Below are 6,000 nucleotides of genomic sequence, written 5' to 3'. Positions count from 1 at the left end.
CTTCTACTACCACCAGCAGGTATCCTTGTATCCTTTGCATTGCTGCCACCCTCTGGTCTTATTTCCCCTCACTGTCTCCTTTCTCCAGTCGTTGTAAGAAGTCCTGTTCTTCCTGCTACCTCCACACTTCAGTGTACTTTTTATTATCGTTTCTGACAGTCCTATTTTCTGTTATCATTGTTACAGGTCTCTTTGTTGCAATTTGTATTTCCTGCCTGCTACATGTACATGCTCTACGGTTTCAGATTTTTGTCATTGTTCACAAACCACTGTGAAGTGTTTTGCTTTTTGATTAGTGTCCTCTTCTCAGTGGTCACCACTACTTCCCTTTTCCTATGCCTTTCTTACTTCCTACCATACCATCTCTATTTTGAGTTGATAACAAACATACTCCCTTGTTTCTTGATCCCAATATTGTTGCCACAACTGATTAATTTTCTTTCCTTGTTTTTTAAAGTTCAGCCTTCCCCTTCTGCTGGATATTTTTGTTTTCAACACTACTTTAGCCACTTTGTCAATTTTCAGGAATGCCTACATGTACAGGGATTAATTCAGTCTCATGCCTGTTTGTTGTAGCAGTGGAGTTAAGCTAGCATTGAAGTCAATAACTAACATGAAAATATGAAGTCAATAACTAATTCCAACACCACAAAAGTATATTTTCCTGAGTGTATCTATATGTATATGGTGCATAAGAACTGTTAATGATAACCTCAGGTTTAACTTTGACAAACTTTGAACTGTTTGATATGTTTAAGAAATTCAGAAAGAGGTGACTTTTTTTTCTTGTGTATTAAAAAAAAACAACTAACTTTCTTGTACATTACAAATACACTCTATTCCACATCATACAAGAGAGTAAGATTAATACAAGAGGCCAGATTTGGCACAATTCTCCACTCAGTTATTTTAGGTGTATTAAGGTAAGACCAAAGACAGATGTATTGTTCCCAGTTTCAGATTTTATTCCCAGTTTCAGATTTTATTTTAGTTAAGAATTAGCAGGACTTGGCTTTTATCTACAGTGTATTTAATCAATTTCATCAGCCTGAATGTAACTTCCCAGGATTCAAGGCCAATCCTGGACATACCAGGGACGAAAAATGAGGCAAAGGAAAAAGCCAATTCATAATTTCTGGATTGGACAGAGTTGTAATTTGTGCATTTGAACATGTCAGAGTTGAAGGCGCTTTGACCTCACTGAAGTGAGACATGATGGCCCGCAGGCCCCCAGGGTCTGTGAATGTGGCCATGGCTCGAGCAGACCACACCATATGATGCCCATGCTCATTACCCCAGCTTTGTAGGTGGCTGAGTGTCTGTGTCTGGGCTGGAGTCGATGACAGCGTCTCTGTTTGAATACATATGTTTGTGTTCTGGAGGCTTGTGATTTTTTTTTTTTTTTTTGTGATTTTTTTTTTTTCTACCCCCCCCCCCCCCATATGCATATATCATCCGAGGATGATCTCTCAGGATTAATACAGTGTCTAACCCATCACTTTTGATGATATAGTTACCTACAGCCACTTCACAGGATCTGACTTTGTATTCACTGATACAAGTGTTTTATAATCCAAACTTTACTTTATGTATAAGACCAAGGTTTTTATTTGCTTGTTTTGTTTTTTGTTTGTGTTTATTGAATGTTTATGTATTTGGATCCCCGTTAGCTGTTACTAGCGCAACAGCTAAACTTCCTGGGCTCAACAGGAAAACTCACTATAATAAAACTACATTCAAGCATAATTTTATATGTATAATTTTTTTTTCTTTTAAAGATACTGCACTAGTCTTTAATATATTCAGAAGCACTGCAGCATACAAATAATTACCTAGTCTATAAATACATTTTTTTCATGATAAACTGTAGAACACCCAATATCAGTATGAATAGCCTTAAATCGATCTATAACTCAACACTTAAAATGTAACTGTATTACACTTCCTTTGAAGTATTGAAAGTTTTCACTAGAGGGCACCAGAGTACATGACATCCAGTATAAAACCCACCGACACATACCTTATGTGCTTCCCTTAAATGACTAGCCAACATGTCAGGATGAACTGGATCCAGATGTGCTACAGTTGTATTAATTTTAATCACTTAATTCTCCAGTATGCCAAAATATGATCCTGTAGTAGAGCTGTTTTGAGCAGTCCTGATCAGAATGACTAAATGTGAGAGGGGGGGCTTTGCCTGAAATTAATCTTTGTCATCTCATATTTCTGTAAACATTTTCATGAAAAAAAAAATCCATGTTTCTCCAAACTCTGACCACTAAAGTCTACCCTGTAGCTGCACAGTTCCACCAAGACCTTTTGGGGGAGGAGGACAATTGTGGAGGTAGCCTAGGGAAACAGGGCGGTTGGGGGGGGGGGGTGATCAGGAAGTTGGAATGTGGGTCCCTGTGTGTGATGTGATTGTTAGCAGAAACGTGTCAGCCCCAAGCTCACCGCCACCACCACCCCTGAGCCCGCAGCCCCGCTCAGGTTGTAAAGTAGAGCTCTGTATGTGAATATGTGTGTGTATCTGCGTACACACAATATAACTCTTAGCCCTGAATCACCATGGAGGCCCTGATACCTTATCATTGCCTTTTCTAGTGGAACAAGGGTAAACTCACTCACGAGGCTGGCGGTGGGGTGGAGGGGGGGAATAGAAAGACAGCCAAAGACTCTGGTTGGAGGGCAGACCACAGGCCCATGTGTGGCCATGGAGGGTGAAACCATACTGGATTAGGAGGGAGTTTATAACTCTCCATCTCTACGTAGAGAAACTGAAAGACAGAAGAGAATGGTGGTGGCTGAGTGGGAGTGTGCACACTACTCACCAACAAATGAGGCATCAATCGGTATACATCACTTTCCAGTCACTATAATGATCTAACCTGCAGGTTTCTAATGTCTTTCTTTATTAGTTCTTTTAAAGAGCGTTTTTCCCCCCAGTCTCACAGTTTAAGCCATGTACTGCAGTCATTTCCTATAAAACGGATTATAATTTCAAACACAAAACTATATACAAGATTTTATTTTGTTTATTTGGATGTATTTAAGATCAAGGGGGTGGAACTTTAAAGGTGCAGTCTGTGGAAAAGAATTTAGCTTCTACTATCCTCTAGTTACATTTGTCTGCTCATATGACAGTGGAATGTTTGCTGAATATACAAACAGCTGAGTGCTAAGCATTCATGAGACATTTATCCACACAAGGATGAGTCATAATATTCCTTTGTTTATGCACTAGAAATTGGTCATACAATCCACTGCATGCTTGTTTTATACTCATTAAATCTGCGTAGCTCAAATGAAAACGCATCGCAAGCAGCAAAAAGGTGCATCCTTGTGTGACGAGTCCAGAATGTGAGCTGGATGCCTTAACCTGAGGAGGCATAAGTGGGTATATTAACATCAGATTCATACTTGTTTTACCAAATTAGGGTATTACCCTTTCCTAGTGCCACCTGGAAAAGATTTGGCCTTAAAAAGATTGCAGTCTCCGCAGCTTTTGTTTTCCTTCTCTCCCACTTTCCTCTTTCCTCTTCTTTGGCTGTGCCCCTGAGAGCCAAACCGTGAATGGGTTTTCCGCCACAAACCTCACAGCTGGTCTTTGGTGCGGAGCATCTGGGCAGGCTCCCCTCCCTGATCCAGGAGTCCTGGCTGGACTGGTGGTTAGCCACACCAGCGCTTTCACCTGACTGTCTGCTGAAGTCTCACCAGACTTTAAGCGGCTCTAAATAAGCGGTAACATCAGACCACACACTCAATAGTCCTGGATAGCCAGGAGGTAGGGAGCATGTATTTCACGCCTGTGTTTTTGTGTGTGTGTTGGTGTGTGCGTACATGGGTTTGTGTTTTTGTGAATGTAAGTGTTGCATCCTGAACTTGCACACAATGCCAGCATAAAGTTAACAAGATGACCACTCCTATGGTTTCCTACTTAAAGTCCAGCATTTATTCCTTTTTTATTTTTCACTTGGTGCTTTAACCTAACACATCACTTTAATTTTTGGCACCTTGTCATTGCCAACTGGATTAGTGGGATTTGTAGTTTTTCAAGAGTTTTTTTTTTGACTGCGCCCCACAGTGTGCTTGGTCACTAGCAATGTGATTATTTTTTTAAGATATGACGTTGATGGGCTTAAGACACTGTTTATATCCAGTGGTATGATTTTAATGCTGCATATTTGCAGTCTATAGCAAGAGCAGCGGTCAGACTGTTGAGATGCCACTGGTCAGTATACCATTGCTTACTGACTTCTGTGGTTTATGCATTATATGTCCTCCAGGCTGCATTTAGACTTTATGTTTCAAAGTAAATACTAATTAGCTCGCATGGTCATATGTTGAGCATATTTTTGTTGAAGCGAGGACAGGTTTTATGAACTTTAGAGTATGCATAATGATGTTTTTTTGGAGGGGCTCACTATATTCTACCACAGAAAGGATATGATTTAAAAATGTAGGGAAGGTGATCCACAGGTGCGGGTTTCCTCTGTGCTTCATTTCAGTAAGTTGTCTTGTTCTGCTTTCCCTCATCATTTAAACTTCCTCTTAATTATCTGGTCTTGCTGAACTTCAGCTGCAATAGACTTTTGACAACGTTCACCCACTCTTTCATGATGGATAAGTGATTTAAAACAATATATATGTCTAAAATATCACTTTTTAAACTCATAGTGTCTCAAAAAAATTGTGCAGGTTACCCTTTTTTTGTTTTTTTGTTTTTTTTAAGTGTCCATTTTTTAAATCCTCCTTGTCACTAGAAGAAAAAAAAAATCAGAATATTCTTGGGGCTACTAATGTTCTAATAGGATATAATGTTGTGATAAACAGTAGTGTGTATGTAGGCTTTACAGTGTATGTGTAAATTGTGTATGTTGTTATAAGCTAATGTTATTTTCCATACGACACATGGACCTCTGTAGCCTCATGACGCAAATGTTTTTTTCATTTTATTTCATTTTCAGTTGTATTTTAGTTTAATTATAGGTGGTGATCTAAAGGAAGTCGTATTTATTACATTATTTGCAAAGTCTTAAATTGGCTTTTATCATGGGATCTCAAACTGAGGAATTTGGCCAAACTGACCAAATGTGAGTAAAATGGTATGTTTATGATATGCAAATGTTGTCAAATTGCCCCGTCTTTTCTCCATTCTCCAAATAACCCGTTTACGCTGATGCGCAAATAACCGAGAGATTTTAAACAAAAGATATAAAAAGCTGTTTAGTTTCCAATTCTAATTGCTGGCTTTTAATTACTTTGCATTGCTTATTTTATTCAACAGGTAGTTTATTATTTATCATAACGTATTTTGTGTGTTAAAGTTTAAATATCGGGGCTCATTAGTCATCCATTAGACTGGTACGGAAGTTTAATCCGATCTATTTTAGACCCCTTCTGTTATTAAACATGCATTGTTCAGTCTTTCTTATATCATTCAGATGTAAATCAGTTGGACACAACTATATTAAAGTATGCTGTCTATTCACATTAGAGGTCGATTTCATCTTTTTAGCGGTATCAAATAATGTCTGAGCTGGAATCTTCGCTCTCTTGTGTGGTCAAAAAAAACTTTGACCGTCACTGAGGACATTTTTAAGGAAAACGTTTGAATATAAAACCTGTTTATTTGGTGTGACTCTTTTAAATATCTCAAAACGGGTTCCGTTGTTTGTTTCGGTTGCCAAAATTACTCCTTTTTTTTTTTTTAGCTGCATTTACTTTTGGCGTTACTTTTGCTTTATTATAACTTTTGTCCAGCTTTATTTTTTTTTCTTTTTTCTTTTTTTTTTTTTTAAAGATCTCGTTAGTATGAAGCACCGTTAACGCATCTCCTGTTGGAGGCTGAAGATTAATTATTATATCTGAATAAAGCTTTCACGCTGCACCTCTACAATCCAGGACCCGTCTGTTTGTGAGGGTTGCCGTTAAGTGTTTGAAATGCTCAGGACATTGTATTTCGGCCTCTTAAATAGTTCTTTCTACCTTTTACTTGCT

Source organism: Xiphias gladius, chromosome 20 (assembly GCF_016859285.1).
Source record: "Xiphias gladius isolate SHS-SW01 ecotype Sanya breed wild chromosome 20, ASM1685928v1, whole genome shotgun sequence".
In the NCBI taxonomy this organism is placed as follows: Eukaryota; Metazoa; Chordata; class Actinopteri; order Istiophoriformes; family Xiphiidae; genus Xiphias; species Xiphias gladius.
This window is presented reverse-complemented; position numbering follows the sequence as displayed.